Consider the following 24,143-nt stretch of genomic DNA (forward strand, 5'->3'; position numbering starts at 1 on the left):
TAGAAGGAACCCAATATATTCTAACATTCTTTTGCCACACCAATTTAAACAAAGGCTAATGTACAAAGCTTAGTAGCTTTGTACAGCCTCATGCTACTGTGAAAGTAGAAAGAGCATCAAGAGGACCCTTCCAGAAAGGTCTTATCTGGTACTTCTGAAACATTCAGAGTATCTAAATCAAAACCTGCTGACAAACAATGGCATAGCTAGGCTGATCACACATAGAAAGCAATGTGTGAAATGGTTCATAATTCTTTTAATATTCAGGCTCACCAAAGAACCCTTTCCTGACCAATACTCGCTTGAACTTTTTCCCACAGAGTCAGGACCTGGCTGCTCTGCTATGAGGTGTCATACTTACCTAGTTGTTAATATAAAGAATGTTTAATGCCTAGAGATTTTAAATTCTTTAAAACCAACATGGACATCTATCTAAATGACCAGCCATTGTCATCTCTATATTCACCAAAACAGGCTGCTCTCTCTTCCTCTCTCCATGACTATGTCACTGGAAAAAAATTCTGAGAAGTCTAGAGGCATGGAATATTAAAGCTTTCCTTATTTCAAATTTTTAAAAGAAAGTGAACCAACTTAAGTATATGATCTACAGGGGAAATATTTAAGAGGCAAAATTATTTGATCACAGTTTGAGCTGGATTATTAATTAAAGAAAAATATAGCATATTTACCTTCAAAACATTTTTGTTTCAGGGGACAACAGATAAACTTGGTCCAAGTTTTTTCCTCCACATATCTTGACATGCTATTGCTTTTTAATAACCACAATCTTGAACTGTTGGCGGGGGAGGGGTCACACATAGTTTATATGAAAAGCCATATCAGGCCGGTTGCAGTAGAAACCTAAGTATAGCTTGCTGAATTATTGTCCATTGCTTAGTTTGGATGGCACTACTTTTAAGCAAATCCAGTTTAATTATAACAAACCATATCATTGGAATATAGTTTACATAGATAAATACACAATATTTTAATATACATGAAAATTTACTTAACCAATATTATCAAACATTTACTTCTATGAAGTTTTTTGAACCCATGTACTGTTCCTAGCTAGCTAGCAGCAGCTATATTTTGTAGTACAGCTGTAGCAATAAAATTACTGAAACTACAATTCTCTTAATATTTAAATAATATATTAAAATTTAATATTCAGCACCTGGAAAATCCATGTGTGTGCCAGCAAATGAGATACTTGGGCCTGGAGCTTTTATACATATGGGACTCAAAAACAACCTATCACAAATAATTACTAAGCTAGAGCAGCTGTACACACCATACTAGACATTTTAAAATCAGGTCAAAGTTGCTTGAATCCGTTGCTTTTAAATTAAGTCTTCACACAGAAAAAAAGATCAAAAAATTAAAAGTCCACTGTGGTTTCTACAACTGTTTCCACACTATTTTATAATTATTTAGTATTTATAAAAGTAATGAAATAAGGCTATAGGGATTTAACATTTTTTCTGCAAAACTTAAAAATACATTATTCTACACTGCATGAAAGTTCTTTTAATAAAATTGTTAGTACATATGGATATGAGGTACAACTGATTTTGAAGATCATTTGTGAATGAAACAATACATTATAAAATAGTACTGTTTTAACATAATATGTTCTAAATAAATGCTATTCTATCTTAATAGCATTTATTCATGTTTGAACTTACTGTAAATTATGTGCACTAGTATATTTATTCATTATATTATTGATGGGATCATATATTGATTGAAACATAAACAGCAATACATTTTAAATGTTGCAATATCCTTTAAAATATTTAGCATACTATGCTTTTTCTCCCAGTGTAGTATAAAAGCTCTTCAACTTTTCCAGGGAGGGAGAGGATAAGTACCAGACATTTGTACCTCATTACCCCAAATAATTCTAATGCAAGTCATTCTACTACTACCATGCTAATAAGACATCCAATTTACTAAACAATGAATATTGAAAATACATTTAAAAGGTACAAATGACTGTCCAAGGAATGACACTGGAAAATATTAAGTAACAGCTCTACCTCCAGATAAGCCTCACAATTAAAGAGTTTTAATGAAGAGAGCTTTCAAAGGCAAAATCAGGAGGCATTGATTAGATTGCCTCTAACTTTGTGTTTTGACACCTTCATCTTTCGTGGCATTATATTGTCTCTGTGCATCTTACAAAGGAAGCCTTTTACTAAGCCCACACATGAACAAGAGACAGCAGTGCTTATAAAAGAGACTGTCAAGGGTGTAAGCCAAAATGGGTCTCATTTGGATTCCAAGTAAAGAAAACTCCTAATGCATTTCATTACAATGTATGTGAACCTCTGAAAAGAAGGATGGACTGGGATTCTCATCCCTATTAATTTATTGAAATGGATTCAGTTTTTTTCTTGTATATCATGAGAGACCATGTGTTTCAACCAAGGTAACAATATTATAGAACCAAATATGCTGTGTGTCGGTTTGTGAGATAAAAAGGATGCATTTTTAAATATTTTGAAAAGATTAAAAATTACAAACTACACCAAGTTTTCAGAAAATAGATAGTGTTTGTTAGTATTAGTTTTAACTGCATGCTCTTGTATGTCACACAATTTTGTTTTGACCCTATCATATTTACTTAGAAGCAAGCTCCACCACTGTTCAGCTACAGCACACCTAGTAATCTTGTTCTCCTAACACATCCATGCATTTATAATTAAAGTGTTATAACAATTAAATAACACTGGCCAATATTTTATAGAAAGGTGCAATGTGAGCAGGGATGTACCTATTTTATTAAATCTGTTCCATCTATGTTGCACAAATTGTCAGGTATCTTTCTGTCATATGCTTATTAGCAAAATTGCTAATATGCATTAATGCTTAGGCACACGCTATCAAATCCTCCCTAGCAGGAAAAAAACTGGGCTACAAATCTGCAGGAACCATATGACATAGAAAAAGCCAGTCTGTTGTGGAATCCACAGGTCAGATTCAGAGAATTAGAACTAATTTGAATTCATTGGGTATTTTTCCAACATCCTTAAATATCCTTAAATATTTCCTTAAATAGTCCATAAGCATTACAAATAGTACTGTTACATTATGAAAAATTGAGGAAAAGTTTTTTTTTTTAAACACCCATTTGCACTTGGGTGTTTACTATCCAATTACTATCCTGTGAAGTTTGTCAGATTAGCTCCAGCCAAGATAACCAATGGTCAAGAAAAGTCTGGTGTAGTCCAACCATCTATTCATGGTTGTATTATTATACATTCTATTATTTTCAAATATACAATATGAAAATATACATGTCTAATTAGTTCAATACCAAGGACATTTAGAAATGAGTAATCCATGAACAATAAACATTGAATGAGCACAAAGCTTTTATATATTATGCAAATTCAGTAACACGTGTGGTAAATTAAAATGTAGCATAGATGAGTTATCTTTAAAGTATCTATGCATATACCAATACACACTATGGCATTCTGTATATTAAGCACATGTATACATGTGTATTGCAACATGTGTTTATACAATTCAGTAAATCTCAGCAACTTGGTCAATATTGACATTAGTTGTTAATTCCTTTAAAAGTCCAGCAGAAAATATCAGAAACGTTTAAGTCCGAAGGCATGCATTTTGTATTCATGGTTAAGAAATGGTGAATGACTTTTATAAGTAAATAATGGATTTAAAGATGATATTATTAAGCGCACTTACTTTTAATGTAATAGTCATTCTGAGCACTTTATAGTGTCAACAGTACCAAATTGATGGCACCTATCCATATATTCTTTATTACTGGTTTTAGAAATCAGCTGCTGTATTTGTACTTCTTGATACAAATAAATCCATGTACCTAAAACGGTTATGTGTCCTTCATCCCTTTTAAGATTTCAAGGCATTGCAAAAGGAATTAAACAAAAATATATAATTATAGGGTATATATAATCCTAAGAGATTGTTTATAATTGATTAAAATGGTTGCCTTAAAAAAAGTAATAGACACCAGAATGTTTCCAGTGCAGGTGTCAGGCCTATCCAGAGAATTTCTTCCATAGCTGAGGAACTACCAATGAAAAGGCCCTTTCCTTTGTTGTTGAACATCATACATTTGGCAAAGGAGGTAACTGAAGGTGGGATTCTGCATAAGATATCAAGGCTTAGGCAGGTTGTTATAGATAATGTAAAAAGTGCTTGAGAACTAATATCTGTCTATCTATCAAAGGAACTTGGACAGAGAAGAGTGACCATGTATGATGTGCACATATATCCATAACCATGTCCTTAGATACACAAATAGTGCTAATTTCAGTTCACCTGAATGTAATTGCACCTTACGATGAAACAGAATAAAGACTAACGTGCCTAATCACTGAAGACTAGAGAAAGCCTTAGTTGTCATATAATCTTAAACATGTCAGATGTAGAACACACACACACAAACACACACAGAGAGAGACAGAGAGAGAGAGACAGAGCGAGCGCAAAAGAGGGAACAGAGGACGTCATTGTATCAGGTTCACTATGAGATGAAAACCATGAATGTAACTGCAATAGATGTAAATAAATGACACCTATCAAATAATTTGGTTACTGAAGTTTAGAATTCATATTACCGCTATCAAAATAGCAAATATTTTAAATAGCAAAGCCACAGCCATTGTGATTAAGGTTTTATAAGTGAATATTAACTGTTGCATAAACAATATCTTATACAAAGAATAACGTTCCCTTACTTTTGCGAACCATGATTTAGAGTGATGCATGGTCATTCTTTATCGTGATAATGTATTTTGGGAACTGATTGCGATTTGTACTGATTAAGATCTGTACAATATGAATGTTGGACACTTCTCTGAACTGGCATTCATCCAGTTAAATGTACTCTAAAATGCACAGTCTCCTCTGAATGTAAGATAATAACACTAGTTTTGCAATATAAAGTTTATGATATTCTGAATAAAAGTGACAACAGTAAATTTTGATCTGGGAACTAACTGATGTACTTATGTTAATTCACCTTTTAAGAGATATAATGTGTTGCTCAGTTTTTGACAGGCCTCTCATTCATTCTGGAGACATGTTGAAAAACAACTTATTTTCTTTCAATGAAGAAGATCACTTTATCCACTATCATTTACTTTCCATCTCAATAAAAACAACTATGTATCAAATTCTTGTCCTCAGATTTTACTGTTGAACTGTCACAGTGAAAGCATACACAGTTTAACTCATCTGAAATATACTCTGCATTATAATCTCATTGTTCCAGTTTGTTAAAAACAAAACAAAGCAAAGCACCATGTTCTATATATTTTGGACAGTAGTAACTGGTAAGAAAAAGTAATCCCTTAACCAAAGCCAATAAAAGATTTAATTTAAATAATATTTTTGACTTGGTAAAGTTAAAACATTCTTTTTTGAAGAAGGAAGAACTAGATTATGATAGGTTTAGATTAATAACGATTCTATCGGCTGAAGGAACTGCATCAGTTGTCTAAATGGTAGTAACATCCATGTCAGACATGTGGTTATCTTCTCATCTTGACCTATTCTTGAATGTGTAAATCAAATGTTTGAAGGACAATCTAGTGACCTGTTATGCCCCTCAAACACAATACCACTAGTGCCACATTTTGGATAAAAAACATTTGATCAATGAAGCCTTTGCGACATCTGGCGGTACAAAGTATATGCAAAAAATTAGTTTTGTTTTTACAAATCTATCAGTACTTGAAAATTCCTGTCCAAAAGGCTTTGATACCCCCTAGCGGGGGGACAAAAGCAATCTGGGCTCTAAAAATACATGGACTATCATGAATCCATATGGTGCAAAAGGTCAAATCTTGAGATGTAGTGACATTGCGACAATGAGACACTTGCTAGACAGAAAGCTCACTCATTTAAATATAAAAAAGATCCTCATCTAATGTTCCCACACATTTAAAACTATGGAAACAAAAACAGTCAAAGCATCCATTACAAACAGACTAAAAGTGTGCATGTGTGTAGTTCAGAATGCAGTGATGGCTTAGGTGCTTGAGAAATATATTACAATGTAAACAAACAGCATCTACATTATTGTTTCAGTCTCTGACCAACACACAGAAAGAAAAACATTTAAATATTAGAGTAGCTCCTTTAAATGTATTGATACAGCTAATTAACCTGCATTAAATTATTGTGCTACAGATTTACAAATAATATTAGGATGTAAGCAAAAATACCACTGAGCATATGTTCTTTTTCTAGTCATTTCAGGAATATAGATGGAAAAGACACATTTTCACCCATTAATTATATCAGTCTTAAGAAAAAATGGACTCTAAGAAACATTGAATGATAGAAAATGTACTATTCATTTTCTAGATAGCTTTCACCATTTCATGAATTTATCTTAAAGTCAAAAATATTTGGAAACATAATGAAATCAAATATTGCCTTTATTCTGAGTCTAAATATAAATTCTCTCTTTTCTGCAATATACAAATTCTGGAATGAATGTTCAACAGCTTACCAGCAAATGTTAGGTAACAATAAGAATTTTAATAGCATAAACCATCATTAGTATAAAATGAATAGGGAATATATTTTTGAAAGTGCTTAAGTGATCCATGAATGGAGGTAAAACCTGTTCAAGATGGCTAACTTCAAAAGCAAAATACATTAATATGAGTTTAGCATTCCCTTACCCATGATAATTCTTTGCATGTAGAATCTATTCTGTATGGTCAACTCATTACTATAGGTTAATTTTCAAATTAAATGTAATACATTCTGTCTGAAAACCTGGAAAAACAGCTGGTCCCTTATGTGAACTTAGCTAACCTACCCATGCTAGAAAGAGAATTTTACTTGTTTCCAGTTGCTCTGAAAGTACTGAATCTCCATTGCACAACCAGTGGATCTCACTAGCAGAATGGAAAAGATGAGGGTACTACAGAATTGGCAGGAGCATAGTGACTTATTGGATACTGCACTGTAATTACTAGAAATGTCTGAAAAAGGGATATTATTACACCTATCCCACATAACTCAAGACATGAAATTTCCCCCCAAATAGCTTGCTTTCCAGCAGTAAGCCACACAATAGAATGCAAGGATGAGCACGCCTGTCTTCATATACTTTCACCTTGGATTGGGAGGGACAAGGAATTTCGCAGTGGCTTAGAGGATGCAAGATGTATTTACTATTACATAAAACCCCAGAAATACTAAAGTACAATTGTCAATACGTTGTCCTGTCAATAAGATAATGTGAAATGGTCATTACATATTTATCCATTTTCAAAGAAAAACAGAGTAGAATAATTTAGAGTCCTGCTCCTGGAAGCACAATGCTATAGATGTAAGCTGATCCATAGATATTTTTAGTGCATTAAAAATCAATGCAGACTTTTCCTAGGCCTTTGCAGACAACACAAACAGCCCATTATGGCTACAGTAAACTATGACACATTCAAAGGGATAAAGTTTTGTGATGAACAGGCAAAACAGCTGCCCCCAAATATCTCTAATGGCCATTCAGATGAACACCTTCTGGATATATTGTTCTGCAGTGCATGGGCTGCAACTCATTCTGGCATAAAAGGGAATCTGATGTTTTAAAAAAACACTGCTGGGGCAACATCACGGAATTTTCAGTTACAATAAATAATTTCCCCCTTGACGTTAAGTCCAGTCATGTCTGACTCTAGGGGGTGGTGCTCATCTCCATTTCCTAGCCAAGGGATGTTTGTCTGCAGACAGTCCCCATGGTCATGTGGCCAACATGACTAAACACCGAAGTGCATGGAACGCTGTTACCTTCCCACTGAAGCGGTACCTTTTTATCTACTTGTATTTGCATGCTTTCGAACTGCAAGGTTGACAGGAGCTGGGAAGAGCAACAGGAATTCACCCCGTTGTGCAGATTCGAACCGGCAACCTTTTGATCAACCAGCACAGCAGTTGAAACTACTGCACCACCTGCATCCCCTAATAAATAAATAGCATTGCTTATTTCTGACAGTATTTTATCTTTGATAGTCTGACGTGCCAGATCCTGGCTAATCCTGGAGGCTAAGCAGGATCGTGCCTGGTTGGAATCTGGATGGGATACTTTATGGATTGAGCAGGCTGTTGAACCTAATGACCTGTTAGGCCCCTTTCTAACTATATGATTCTATGCAATTTATTTGCAACTTAAAATACTGGCTATATTTCTCCAGGTCAAGTCAGTTTAAATAATATTTAACTATACAATAATGACTGCATTATAAAATAATCGTAATACTTTTAATAGACCTTTTACTCACTGGTAGGCTCTTATCTGAAAATGATTAGTTTATTATACTATTTAAAACTTGTAAATAAGTCCTCACAAGCAGTATCTTGTGCTTAATTATGTATAATAAGTAATTAAATAATAACTACAAATAACTAGTTTATATCCAAAGATGTCTTACAGGAATTAAGAATCATTGAATTATGGACTCCTAGATTCCTCCTCATATTGCAACCTCATCAGCCTCTTCCCATGCCATTCTTGAGTTAAGTGTAACCTTGAGAACAAATTTTTGGAGTATAAAAGGAAGGTAAGGAAGAGGAAGAAGAATGAATTTCAAGCATGGAAGCTGGAAAAGGAAAGCCGCACTGCATGAGTGTAATTGTATTGATCTTACACCTTGTAAATGTAAAAAGCTTTGTTAAATTCTGGTTATATCAGAACACACAATACAGGCACCTAGTGAGGAAACACGGAAAGAATTTACCCAGCTGCAGACAAATGTCTGGTCTGGTCTTTGAGAATACTAACTTAGCAGACTAGTGAGAGAAACCAGTCAAATACTGACACCAGAGAAAATATTTGTAGGTTAAAAAGAGAAGCAACAACAGCTATGGAGAGATATTGCCTTCAATAATAAACTATATTCCATGACCTTATGTCCCCTCTAGCTCAATGCCAATATCCTTTAAATAACTCACAAAAAGTTTTCCCCCCATAGAAACTCAATATACAAATGTTAAAAAATACATACATCTGCTGGTGCAACAAGTTTTCTAGAAAAAGCCTGTGGTGCCAGCAAATAATAATTAGAATTGTAGAAGAGGTTATGCTGGTATGATGTAATTTTCATTAGTGGTAATGATAGATGAGATACTGCCCTCAGTTTGACCCTGCAGAGTTCTTCTTGTGAACCTATCTTCTTAAATAAAGTAGTGTCTCTTACACATGAGGAAAAAATACCCATGTACCAAAACACTGCAAAGAGTTTATTACCTTATTGCATTACATTTTTACCCTGTTTCTATTCCTCTTGTGAGGAATCCAAGGTGACTTACATGGTTCTCCTCCACTCCATTGTATCTGCACAACAACATATTTGCAAGGTAGGTTAGAATGAAAGTGAGTATCTGGCCCAAAGTTACCCAGAGAGCTTCACAGCTGAGCAGGGACTAGAATATAGATCTCTTGGTAACAGTCCAGTGCTCTAACAAGTACACCACAATGGTTCTCTAAAAGATTGCACAATTAAAAAAATACACTCTTGCCAGAGTGAAAATTATCCATATTGTTCTGCCTGCTATGAATAAGTCACTGAAGAATAATACAGAATTAACCATCCATGTTTTACTTTTATGTTTTCATTTTTTAGCCAAATGTAAACATCCATTCTGCTTCATTCTAGGAAGTTTCTTGAATCCTTGGAATAACCAATACGAGAAAGAAAAAAAGTTTTTGCTTGTAGTCATGCCAACAAGGACTACTTTCTCCAAATGAGTAATGTACATAAATTCCCATTATATTGGCTAAGATATTTTTGTACCTCAGATGAGGCATCTAAATAATATTTGCTTTCCCAGTTTCTTGCAGCTGAGCTACTACATCAGCCTAAAACATTCATGTTCATATAATAAAGTCTAAGAGATTTTATGCACACATTCATTTTCCTAATGCCATAGAGAAATGGGATATATGTGTGTGAGACAGAGACAGGAAGAGGAAGACGGAGAGTGTGGGGGGTATGGGAGGGAGAGAGAGAAGAGAGAAATATGCACGGGGGGAAGCGAATTGTGGGAGAAACTGGCAGGAATAAGAGAGAATACAGAATGAGCAAGAGTATGGGCAAGAAAGGGAAAAACACAGTTCTCATTCAGTCACTCACACTCACACACCACTAGGGACAGAAGCTGACTGATCTTTAAAAAAAACTCAAATCAGAATTTTGTCTTGTACACTGATGTTCAGAAAAGCTGTAAAAACATTGCTGATTTAATGGGACACTTTCAACTATTACTCCAGAAACATGTTTTGTATTTTCTATAGGTAACTTTTGGCTGTAGAGCACCTGGCAAAAATATACACAGAGTTTATGACTAGCTTTTCTCTGCTTTCTAGTCCACGTTAAAGAGTGCATAAAGAAGGTCGGAGTAACTTTTAGTATGGGAAACCTTCATATTTTTGAAGGTGAGTGTCTAGAACTAACAGTCAGCTCATTTCACCACTTTCTGAGAGGTCTAATCGTAAATGTTGTACCTTAGACACTCACATAAATAAGCAATGGCTTTTACTAGACAGCTTAACACCACACAGTTAAGAAGAAAATTCAAGTAGAAATTTCAAAGGTATAGTTAGCAGTTTTCATGTATTACTTGTGGGAAAAGACAACATGGACACAGTGCAGATGTGAGGTAAGACATTTAGCTTTGTCCAGAAGTCATGCAACTAACTCCTAGAACGTCATACAGGGGTGAACTATTGCAGCAGGAATCTTTCAGTACCTACATGAGTAAGTACTTTGGATGATTAATTCATTAATTAATCAGAACACTTTTTAAAACTGCCTTTCAGGGCATATTACTCTCACAAGGCAGCTTACAATAATATAAAACATACAAACTACAAAGCAACAGACTGGTTTCAGGTCACCCAGTAAACTTCACGGCTAAGCAGGATTTAAGACGCAGGTGGGAAAGCTGAATGAATTATCTAAAAATACCTGCTATTATCCAGTAGGCAAATACTGACAAATGTCAGCCTTTATTGATATCTTGTTTTCAGCAGCTCACTCACTTATTATGTAAACCATTAACTTTATATGGCTCTCCATTTTTATTTCTGCCAAAAATGTTTGAGACAAAAAAGGAGCTTGAAGGACAAAGAATGGTTTCCTCCAAATTTCTAAGCCAACTTTTCCATTTTTTTTATTGCCGTTTACATACACTTTCTCCTTTCTTGGGTACTGTTTTCTTTTTCTTTGCTTTATAATCTCAGTCAACTAGGGTCATGAGGTGAGTAAAATCACAGAATAATCTTTACTGAAGGTAAATGAATCGCATTGCCTTCACTGGGGTAGGAGAATTCCACAGGTCCCTATCATTCCTGAGGCAAGCCCTGCACTGTGGGGGTAATATTAGTATCTTCACAGCACAATAGGGCAAGAAAGGCTCAACCTGAAGAGACATTTTCTTTCGTTCCTCCACTAGATGGGCAAACACTTCCGTCAGCATTCAAGTGCACTTGAAAGACTGCCAAATGCCTCACCCACACCCAACTTTGACAGAATGTTTAAAAAATTGTGAAATGGTCTCCCCTGAGATTTGCCTTTTACTGTTCATAAAAGTAGCAACAGATGAAAGTAAAGTATTTCTCACAGAACACAGTTATGGTAACAGTTTAAAATAGAACATAGCTCATGCAAAAGCATGGGCATTACTTAACTAAGGACACAGGGATAACCGTTATTATGCAAGAAACCCTAATCAACAACAGCCTCCCCATGTTTGCCAGGAGGCCAAAATCAGAAAATTATCATGATCTTGGGGTACAGCACCACATTTGCAGGGGATGAGGCTGTTATGCTCCAACAGCAATTCATTATTTGTTCTTGGTGACAGCTCAGGCAAGGAAACTCAGTGTGACTATATGACTGGGTCGCGTTTAGAACTCTGGTTAGTCATCAGGACCTCTGTCATTACGTGTGAGGTTAGAGAACAACCAAGTCTGGGAGCAACTGGCAGGCTTTTATAGTCAGGCCAGGATAGTCTTTCTGGATAATCTTTCATGTGCTCCATCTGCCTGTTAAAAAATGAGCAGCAGTATCTCCTAGGGAATGAAGGTTGGAGAATGGAGGAGCAAGTTAAGGACTGCTCCCCAGGATTTCCCTGTTCACTTGAGGAGACTAAAATCAGAACGTAGTATGGTACCTCCTCTGGGTTTTATGGACAAGATATGGCGTCTGAGACAGTGGGCTCTACTTCAGAAAGGCCAGAATCTGTTTCTGATGCCTACAGATTTGATGTCATTGGAGGCTTCCATTTCTGAGGAGTGCCAGTCTTGGGTCATGACAGAGGCCATGAATCTGGAGTCGGGCTGAAAACTTCCCTCAGAACTGGCCTTGAATGCTCCTCTGGTAGTTTCAGCCCAGGAGGATGAATTACTTTTGTCAGAAAAGAAATCAATTAGGTTCCAGCTCTGTGGTTTTGCTTTTCAATATTTTTCTTCTGATAGTAGGAATTGCTGGAAATGATTATACCAGTGGACAAGCTGGAAGGCATAAAGTTCTTCTATATTTTTTGTTGTGTTTAGTCCTACTCTGTGGGTTTTATTTTTATAGATTTTATTGTATGTTTGAGCATTCTTGTTTGGTGTGGACACAATTTGGTTTATTTGATGTTTGGGTTTCTATTTTCAAGCTGTCTTTACTCTTTTGATCTGATATGGTCCACTCTAATAAATACTGGCTTGAGTTGTGGAGAATCACTCACTGGCTGGGCTCAAACAACATGACAAGCCATGGAGGTTTTGACCATTGTTGGTCTGCTGTGTTGCCTGAGCCCCAAAATGGTATTTCAACATGTCTGGTCTTTAGAAATCATGATAAGAAACAATGTTTTGTTCTATGGTATCTTTGCACCAAAGTAGCTTGTCATGGTATCTGAGCTAAGGACTAAGGTTTCCACAGTCATGATATGCAACTACCACAGAGTCCTCTAGAAAAAGTGGCAGCTATAGAAGCCACTCAAGGCATCTAGCCTCTATGGGTGGACTCCTTCTCCTCCTGCCCCCTTGTTTCTCCCACCCACCACCATCCTTGTGCCAAAAAAAGCTGAAGCCTTCCCTTCCCGCTATTTCAATCCCCTCCTCCCTATCCTGCCCCTGACCCCTTGAAACTCTCTTCCTCCCACCACCTCTGCTGTGCTTATTATTTCTGCCTTCCAGCCCATCACAGATGCCTTCTACTGAGATCATCCCAGGATATCCTGTCACAGGTCAGATGCACACGGTAAGCCCTGGAGCAACTCTGTGGTAAAAACAGCAGAAATTACAAGTCAAGTCTGAGTTGCATCAGTGAATTTGGAAGTGAGTTGCTTCACTTGAGTCCGCAACACTGAAAACTTGTAACAAGGGACACCTTGGCAGGCACCAAGGAAGTGTTGAGGATGTACGTACTTGTGCTAATGGGGGTCATGTTGTCTCTGCCTAGTTCAGACTAAATAAAATTTGCCCAGTTTATGGGAAGTCTGATTATTTTTTTTTAAAAAAGAGCACTTTTTGTTTTCCTCTACAGAACCATGCTGGAGGAGGAGCAGGGCAGGAAGGCTATAGTTTAATGATCAGATAAGACATTTGGGGAATAAACTTTTCAAGTTAAATGTGTTTATGGGAAATGATGGGTGGTAGCACAAACTCCAGGAGAGACAGTTGCTGGACATAGTCTACATGTAGATTCTCTTTCTCTAAATAGTAAGAAACTGTGAGAAGACTAAATGAATTATGAGTGAAAGTGAGTTTTCTTCCCATTCCTTATATATATTCTAATAGAAACATATAAAGTATACTTACAAATATTACAGAATACAATGGAGCATGAAATAACTATAAGAAGTATAAAAGGATAGATTTAGTTCTTAATCTGAACTTGTAAAAAAAGTCCCAAATGGTGGCTTTAAATGTTCTTTTACCATTTAAAGTGAGCTCTTTTTGAACTTCATTTCTAAGCCAAAACTCAGAATTTTTTTACATCAATATTTATTTGTTTGTTAGATTTCTATTAAAATTAGAAGAGTCTGATTTGAAAAAATATATGGAGCGAACCTAATGATGTGTGTTTAAATCTGAAAAATAATCTAGTATACACAAATATAAAAACTAAGGACATAACAATACTTTTCATCCTGAAAGTAATAATGATGAACACTTAGATGATAGGTTCTTTTTCTAGAGATGGGTGAGAACATGCTGAATTTCTCTAAATTCTTCCCTGAAGCTTGCTCTGCTTCATCTCTATTCCTCAACAGGAGCAAACCATTTTTTTGGAAAAATGCACATGTTTAAAAGTGTATATATTTTTACACAACTGTAAAAATGCACTTTAAAAATGCATTTCCCCCAACCAAAGGTCTGTATTTTCTCCGTAGGTTAGAGTGGGAGCACTCTAGGGAGATATGATTACTATATAGGGAGATATGCACATTTATGTGCACTTTGTTTAAAAGTTTGCACTTGTGTAAGTGTGCATTTTCAAATACAAGTTTGAGAAAAATTACTTGATAATTGCATTCCTGCTCATGTTTTTGGTTGCAAATGTGACATGAACACATGATTTGAAAACAAGAACAAAATTCTTGTACATCCCTATCCTGCTTGTCTTCGAACATGATTTTTCTTCTCTATTTTCTAAACACACACACACACACACACTCACACACACTCTTCGTCCTTACCCTTTTAATTAGTAGCCAATCTAATTTTTACTTGTGCCTCCAAATTCTTGGAGACCTTTCACTCCTGCCTTCTTTATCTTCTCCCTTACTTCTCTACTCTTGATCTCCTACAAAAAGGGTGAGCAAAACCTTGGGGGAAAGAACTACCCCCCATGCTTCTCAGAACAGAGAAAGGGACTAGATCAGTGATGGCAAACCTTTTAGAGACCGAGTGCTCAAATTGCAACCCAAAACCACTTATTTATCGCCAAGTGCCAACACTACAATAAAACCTGAAAACTGAGGTTTTAGTTTAGAAAAAACAATTCACAGCCAGTGACAAGTCACGGCTAATGAGTCCTGGATTGTGACATCATTGCCTGATGCTGCTACTCCTTTCCAAGCATGCACATGGCCCTAATTGTGCTGTTATCTGATGCTCGGTTGCTGGAGTGATGCTGGGGCAACTTGGCTCATGTACCGACAGAGAGGGCTCTGCGTGCCCACTGTGGCACGCGTGGCATAGGTTCAGCACCACTGGAAGAGGCTCAATCAATGTAGCTGCTCCTTCCAGTGTCAGCCAAATCCCAGGCACTGCTTAAACAAAATTAGCTGCCCCCACCCCAGTTATTATCTGTGACAAAAATATCAGCGGATATTCCTCCAGATAACAACCTCCAAGTCTTCCTGCTTGGAGGATTCCAAGGAGGCTTTGTAGGCTGGATGGAAAACTAGACTGGAAAAAGGTCCACATTAGGCTAAAGCACAGATTAGATTCTCATTATCAAATCCAAAGGTGGTCTACATTTGTGCCCCTTCACCTCTCTGCTGCCTTTGATAGTCAATCTTTCCTACTTGCCTCTCTCCTTTAATATCCATTGTGCCAGCGTGGCATAGGGTTAAGTGCATCACTGGTTAAGAGCATGGGACTGGCACCTGCTAGGCCATGGAGCTAACTGGATGACTTTGAACCAGTTACAGACTCTCAGCCCAACCTACCTCACAGGGTTCTTGTTGTGGGGATAAGTTGTGGGGGATAAGCAGGACAAAGAGGCAGGCCTGAACCCCAAAAAGCCAGGCCTGGATCTCTAGATATTAAAATTGCTTGCTTCACTTGGCAAGTCTAGTTGCTTACAACAATACAATAGAGCTTTAGTTATCATTCCCCTGACAGTCTGCTTTCATGAAACTAAGGAGCTTCCCTTGCTGATGTTAAGATGGCATGAAGAGCACACTGTACATCTGCAGCCTTAAACATTCCTTACCAGCCATTGTTTTTGCAAGCAAAAGGTAGTAATAAGCCTATGCTTTAATGTCAGACAGTGATGGTACCTTTGTCAGCCAGACAGGGTAGCTCACTGTACTTAATTATTTCATAGCACCTGTGTAAATAGTAGGATCAAAACTATTCTAGTAATCATATCTTTTAATTGTATGGAATGCTGTTGACAAATGCTGAATACCATAAGTTTATAATCTATAAAAGTTATCCACTTTCTTTATACTCTGGTTCACACTACTTTCTAGGAGGATTCTGCTATTTCTATTTGAACCCAGCTGATTGGAATTCTGCCTTGCAGAAGTCCCTGTTGCCTGGAAAAAGAGGCTTGCTGCTAAATGTTTTTGGAAGCCTAGCGGGTTTTGACATGGTAAAATTAATTGCAACAATCCCTTGATATAATAGACAGAGTTCTTAATTAACACGCCTTTTAAAATTTGCCACGAACAGTCATGGGCATGACGTCATTCCTCCCACCCAACCGTGATCTCAGGGCTCCTGCAAGGCCAACGTCAGTAAACTCCAATTATTCATCATAAATTTTAGAACCCATTGACCATGTCGAAGAATCAGAGCACCAGGCCATCAAGCAAAGAAAGGAAAAGGAAAGTAAAACTTGATATAATTAGGGTATAATAAGTAAAACTTGATACAAAACTTGATATAATTAAAAGATTTAAAAGTGCCATTGAGGTTGCTGCATCTACATTTCCTGCTGAGATGCAGAAAATTATCAAGGAAAACAATTATGATTACCACCAAATTTTCAACATAGGTGAAACCACCCAATGCTGGAAAAAAGTCTTCTAGAACTTTTATATCAAAACAAGAAGCAGTGCATTCTGGTTATAAAGTATCAAAATATTGCATAACTATTATGCTTGGAGGGAATGCAAATGGAGATTTTAAACTGAAACCGCTGCTTGTCCACCAAACTTAGAACCCAAGGGCTTTACAACGATGTAACACCTGTATTCTGTAAGGTGAATTGTAAGGTTTATAATTTGTACCATTGATTATTAGATTTGATTAACACGGTTTTGATATACATGGCAATATTTTGTGAACAATTAACAGCATTGAGGGATACCTGTACTGCCCACACCTGGTACAACACAGAGGATAATGATGTAAGCCACTTTGAGTTCATAAGAAAAAAGCAAGATATTAAATAAATAAATAAATAAATAAATGTGACTGGGAAGTATGTCTGAGTTCCCTTCTTCATTTTCTCTATACCTAGTTGGATAACTTCATTATACACATTGTGATTTATGTTGGTAGTTCATCGTATTATTCCACTTTGTCTTATTTCACTGTGTTTTATTAAACAAAATGGCTGGGGCCAATAATTCACCACCAGAATATATCATCCAAAAGTGGTTTAATACTGAACAGTCATAAGAAAGCTTCAAACAATGGTTCCGATGTGGAATTATTATAGAATGGGATAATCTTACTTGAGGAAGAAGCTTAAGGTACCTTCCCATCTTTCATTCTTTACAAATTAAACATTTTGTAGAAGTTTAAATAGATGTAGTAGATCAAAATAATTCCACTCTAACAACAGAAGGCTGGAACTTGAGTTTTGTTCCAAAGATCTGGAACTCCTTGCCAAGGGATGCTTGGCTAGATCTCATGACATTGTATTGATATTTTTCATACCATATGTTTATTTTTTTCTTTGTATTTTATTCCTATTTGGGGTATTTTATTATAATATATTGTTATCTGTATTCTTGCTACTTTGGTAGAAAGATGCAATAAAAAATTAAGACATAAATTTACACTATGGCAGACAAATTATCTTTATGACAACATGAAAAGAATCATAATTTAAATTTACAGTTGGTGTGTGACATCACAGAAAATGAATACATTGCAGAAAGTTAATACATTTGATTGTTTTAAAAGTGTGGCATGCCTGAAGCCTACTTTGCCACAGACCTCTCTGAAGTCTAGGTTGGGTGCAGATAGGTTGATGGTCACATGAACTAGAAACTGGAGATGTAGCTACAAGCAAGCTGATAGTCATATGCCTGGTTGGGGAGATAAGATAAGGTGAGGCTAGGCTAGAATGCTGAGGCAAGGAAGGTAAAATTATTTATTTCCAGGTAAGTGTGTATAGGTTCATCATAAAAGTTATTTTATTGGGGGAGGGTAATAAGAAGGAAAACAAAACCACAAGTAGAACAACATGGAGGGCATGATCCTATGTCATCCACCTTCAATGCATGTAAGCCTTTACAGACAGATGTTTTGTGCAGTCAATGCAGGATGCAAGGCATGGCACCAATTTATGTTGCCCTGTACCTTACATCCTGTATTTCACCTAGACAGCAGTTTTTGGTCATCTAGATAAAGTACCATGGAATGGGAGGAAAGCAGTCTGGAGCACTGATTGAATATAGCATAAATTATCAGCCTCAGCCTCCTGCCCACTCACTCCTTGCATCCATTTGTATGCTCCTTAAGCCCTCTCTGAGGTCCATTCCCAACCACAGAGATGCAGTCAGTACAGTTCTTTCTGTGTCAGATACAAGAGGAGCTGGGATTCTGTATCTGGAGTTCCAGCTCCACAGCTGGAGGACCTCAGAGCTGAAGAATGCTATGGTCCTCCAGCCAATATTGGAAAACCCTAGGATTGTGCCCTAAATTGTCTATAAGTAGAAGTAATGATCAAGAAAAGCCACCATTTGGGAGAAGCCACTAGTTTGTATTCAAAATATTTATTTGTACTTAAGAAACAATCAAAAGTTTTTGATTCAGTATGGTACTTACTGAGCTTTGATTTTGTATAATTTAAATGCTCTTCATTTTTAAGCAAATGTATTGTTAATTCACTCTTATAATTCTTCTAGAACTTATTTTTACTTTTTATTGTTAATTAACTGTAGTTTGCTTAAAAACTGTAGTTTGCTTAAAAAGGTATAATTACTGAATTAAAACAACAGAACTAAACCAAACAAGAGGCTAGAAAAAGACCATAGACTTTATTAAACCAATGAGAACAATTCTCTTATAGCAAGGACAGAAATGGTTTTCTGTGAATGCAGATTTCTGACTGCACACACGAGATTGCTGATGGAGGAAAAGGGTGGCCTATATCTACTGCATTTGGTTAAGTTTCATTCCAGATATTTGGAAGTACAACATCAAATTACACATTTGTTGTTACCTATATGGAACTCTCCTTTTCTTCCAGTGAAGTGTAAATATGTAGATTTAATCTTGCTCTACCTCACTGTGTAGAGCATCTTAGCATGGCCACCAATCCGCACTCTTAAATTTGCATTAGTATTGTAAATACTACATCAGATTGCCCATGGATTATATATTTCCTGATCTTTCAATTTTGCTGATTTTAACTAACACTAAACTTCAAGAACATGAAAAATGAAACTTGCCATTTATTTTAAAATCGTTGCAGTAATCTAATTGGAGCATTTGAAGATTAAAAAATAAACATGTTCAGCAAGAAGCACTCAGTGCATGTAATATAGATACTGTATTACTGCATCTCGCAGAAATGGAAATAGCCGCAAACATATAAAAATGAGTAAAAAGGCATATTATTTCTCCTTAGACGGCTAAAAAAGGATTGTTTGTAAGTCCACTTTGACAGTACTTGTATGCTGGATATGACTTTCACAGTCTACTGGCAGTATGTAGGAAAGCCACTACACCTGTGACTCTGTTGTTGATTAATGAGTCTTTCAGCTTATCGCTACGATCTGAAGAAGGGCCATGGCCTTTCCAAGCTTCACTGGTTCATTCGCTTTCAACTGCAGTCCTACCCTGCTAGCTTCCATACAGAAAACCACACCTGGTTAAAGCAAATGAAAACCTCAATATGTCATTTCTAGACAAGTCTAAAAGGATGTAAAACTAGACAAAAGATGTATTCAAGCAACATGAATACAGTTTTGTCATAACCTGTCAATCTGAAGACTAATAAAAAAAGCTTTCCTTGGTGACATATTTCATATTGCAAACTTCTGGAGTGACAATATTCTGTTCTTTCTTTACTACAATGTGCAGGTCCTATCACAAAGGCTTTTGCCATGTGGTAATAAGTTTGGCGCTGAAATCCTGTCCAAACAAACAGGCCATCTAAGCATTTATTTGATTCAAAGAGAACCAAAGGAACCAGTCATAGAACATGCCAAATTTTAAAATTTCTTCCCTATTTTTATTCCTTATATTTCCTCCTTTAACTAATAACTCAACTTTCTTTGTCACAACCATTCTAGTCCTCCTCCTTGCCAATCTTTATCATATTCTGCTTACTATTTTAAAGTACTAAGTTGGAGAAAAAGTTGTACAGTGTTTAATTTTGTGAACTACTATATGTGTCAATAAGGTACACTAATGATGGCCATTACTGGAAAATGCATGAGCATTCATAGGTGGCAATATTAATGAATCATTTTGTTTTATGCAGTATTAAGCTTACATGCAGGTCAAGTTACACCAGGAAAAGAGTAGTGTTAATTTGATCCATGTTACATCCTCCATGCAGCTCAAGGCAGCATGTGTTGTAAGCCGCCCCGAGGTTTCGGCAAGGGGCGGCATAGAAATGTAATAATAATAATAATAATAATAATAATAATAATAATAATAATATATTCTTCTACTCATTCTTTTTATCCCCAGAACAAAACTGCAAGCTCAGTTTAGGTTAGAAAAAATATGAGTTATGGGGAATCATAATAGAACTGTACAAAATTATGCAGTGTGGAGAAAATGGATAGGAAGAGGGTTCATTCCCTTTCTCATAATGCAAGAACACAAGTTTGTCCTATAAAGATGAATACTGCAACATTCAGGACCGAGAAAAGAAAATACTTATTCACATAGCACGTAATTAAACAATGAGCGATCTGCCTAGCTGAAGTCCAACTCTCCAACTTAGGGGGAGGCTAGATGGTGTGCACCAATGCACCCCTTGACACATTTCATGATGTCCTACCCTTCTTAAATGATGCTGATACTAATGCCAATGATAATGATAATACAATTTGCTCTGAAGTAGGTTTATGTTTGTGAGTTATGGGATCCAACCTAGCCTCTGTCTTGAACCCAGTCTTTTCAGTAGGTTACTTTCTTTTACCATGTCTTCCATGGCAGCCATTTTGTGGTGGCATTAAAGAAAGCCTCTCAAATTGCCAAATGTGTCTTCAATCCCAAAAGACTGTCTAATTCTGCTCTAACTTTTACATCAGCCTGGTTCTAGATGATAAATTAAGTGCTCAGTCCTGTACATGTTTAGACAGGAAACAAATTCTACAATTCCTAGCATTATTCCAGTCAGCTCTGCGGATAGGCATGCTAGAAATTGTAGGGTGGTTTTTGTTTTGTCTAAACATGCAAAGGATTGCACCTTTTGTTAATATTCAGAAAGACCCGAAAGAAGGCTAAATATAAATACATCCTCAGAAAGGTTAGAGAAAGAGAGAGTAGTACATAACTGTATACCATGAAAAAGATGACTCAGTCATACCCTACAGTGAGACAATAAATAATCCATACTATAAGCCATCAAAACCAAATTTACATTCTTCTGTTAACACTAAGTATGTCACTTCAAATGAAATGATACAGAGGCAACTTTCAGTTTACAATTCATGGTGATGCACAAATCAGTAATTAGAACTTTCATTGGTTAAATCATGCAGTCATTGACACATAACCATGCCTGGGGAAAAACCTCTTTTCTAGAAATCAGCATGTGTGCATCCTTGAAATGTAGCTGACACTGACCGGGTACCAGTCCAAAGAAAACTAGTACTTGACAGATAACACCAGCACAAAGTGCAATTCACACCAGCCCACCCCATCCCCCTCTTCTGTATAACAGCACCCATCCTCCCCCTCCTTCAGAGCATCTTCTTTGGTATGCAAGTGGAAAAGATCACACCCTGTTACTTTTAACTTCTACAACCTATTGGAAAGTGTTAACTGTATTACATGTAACCCTCTAATGATCAATGTATAAAGGGGCTAACTGAGGACTGCTCAGGTGCGCCATCTGAAATGATTTGTTGGTTGCCAGTTATCCTTGAGAATAAATGCTTTAAAAGAAAACCTTCCTCCGTTGTATATTTTGGGCATATGCACACCAGGACACAGACTCTTTGGTCAACAGTAGTTTAGCATGCTTCATATACCTGAACCTCAGTAAGATGGTAAAATAGCTTAGTATGTGTCAAAATTGCAAATACAGCATAAATATTAGTCCAGCATAAATAGTCCTGCATAAATATTAGAAATTTTCATTTGGATAAGGTCAAGCCCAAACCAATAGGCAATACAGATAATGGCCTGAGATGACAGAATTTTAAGGGTTCTGGACTAACTGGAGAATTCCTTTCTCTTTTAGGGGTGGGGACATAATTGCTCATTTTTTTATTATTATACATATATATTACCTTATCCCCTTCTTTTAAAGAACCTTGCATGGCTTAGAAAATCCTCTACTTCTTTGTTTTATTCTCATAACAAACCAGTAGGGCAACTTACCCTGAGAGTCAGTAACTAATTCAAGAGAACTTATCAATATCATATTCTTAAGAATCATGGTTGTATTTCAGTGGGCAATTATGAATAGCTTTATATTCTAAGAATGAAATAGCTTTATATTCTAAGAAGCACCTTTTCCTTTAGAAGAAAGAAAAAGATGCTACAATCAGAGAAAACCTTGAGAGGAAAACATTTTCACCTCTCTATGTTCACAAGACGTATCAGTAAAGGAGGAATATTTTCTATCAATGGAAACACAATTGTACAAGTTCAGTTGCCATATTTACTTTGTTTTACTCTGTTTCCAATACAAGTGAGAGTATAGAATGAGAGGTTATTATTCTTCTGCCAGGGAACATTTCCTTCAAAGCAGACAACAAGTGAAGTAATTAGCTTGAAATAAAACATGGAGTTAACTAGAGAAATAATTAGAAATCACAAAACTTGCTTCTCAGATATCCCACATAACAAATGACAGTTGTTTTCTAAATTTTGGTTAGTGCTGAAGCATGACCAATAGGTTATTGAGACTGTATTATTTTTATCAGTGGCTGGGAAGCAAAAATTCTGTACTGATGCTCAGTAGGGTCAGTGACAAAGTGCAGGAGCTTAAATTAGGAACAAGAAGATATGTAAGGAACTACTTGTTTCATGTTATATATTTGCAATCATATTCTTACCAACTGTTGTTTAAATTAACGCTGGCAAACTCCCCTGGCTTTATTCAGAACTCAGGTTGGAAAGAGAGCTATTATCTTTAAAAGGTAAGAAAATGAGCTATTTTATTAATACCGCATTTTCCCTTGTGATCAGTTCTGAATGTTGTCCCATTCCTGATGACATCATCAAAAATTGTACAGGGTTCAAACATCTCTCAGCCCCTTTGAGTCCCTAACACCTGTGCTATTCATCTGCTAACACTGACTTGGATGTAGGGCAGTGGTGGTGGCTTCTCTGCTCAGGGCCTTCCTCCTTGGTACTAGAACATAAGAATTTTCCTAGTATCAAAGAATTTGGGAAATGTTGTTCTCCAGGGTACCTGAGTCATTCTCAGATGCCCTGGGGAACAACTTTTCCCAGGACTGCTTGTACATCAGATGCTGCCAGCCAGCAGAAAATAAAGAAGGGAGATAATGGCTGCTCTTGATTTGGCCAGGTGTAATTGGAAGGGTATGGACAATTTTGTTTATAAGTGTGAGAATGGTCAGACTGGGTAGATCTAATTCTGAATTCCCCAATTCTGAGTTCATCCCAATTTCCTGTTTGAATTTGTTGTGATAAATGTGGCAGGTGAGTCTTTTTATGGCATATCCCTTGTTCACCCTATTGTTCATTTTTATCTATGTGATACCTCTGGGTTTTTTTTTACCGTAACAGTTAAGACTCAGACATTTTATTTCTATAAAAAGCTACTTCTACATGCTCAATTGAACTTGCACATAAACTTTCTAAATGCATGATAATAAAAGAGATTTTAAACATGTTGATAGAACAAGATTTTAAAACAGCATTTTCTGAATATATGGATAATCATCAACACAATAAACATTATAAACATTTTCTCCATAAATAGCTCACCATATGGCTAACATTCACAACAGATGCTGTCTGTGTATCCACTAGAATATACATGATTTATTCACTTTTGCAC

The 24,143-nt window shown here is 36.3% G+C and overlaps 1 protein-coding gene across 4 annotated transcripts in view; it reads right to left on the reverse strand.

Annotated features, from left to right (window-relative positions):
* Positions 1-24,143, reverse strand: part of KIAA0825 (KIAA0825 ortholog) — a 255,517-nt gene that overhangs the window by 82,384 nt on the left and 148,990 nt on the right. The window lies entirely within an intron of this gene.

The sequence above is a fragment of the Varanus komodoensis genome, unplaced genomic scaffold (assembly GCF_004798865.1).
Source record: "Varanus komodoensis strain SLA01 unplaced genomic scaffold, ASM479886v1 scaffold5, whole genome shotgun sequence".
In the NCBI taxonomy this organism is placed as follows: domain Eukaryota; kingdom Metazoa; phylum Chordata; class Lepidosauria; order Squamata; family Varanidae; genus Varanus; species Varanus komodoensis.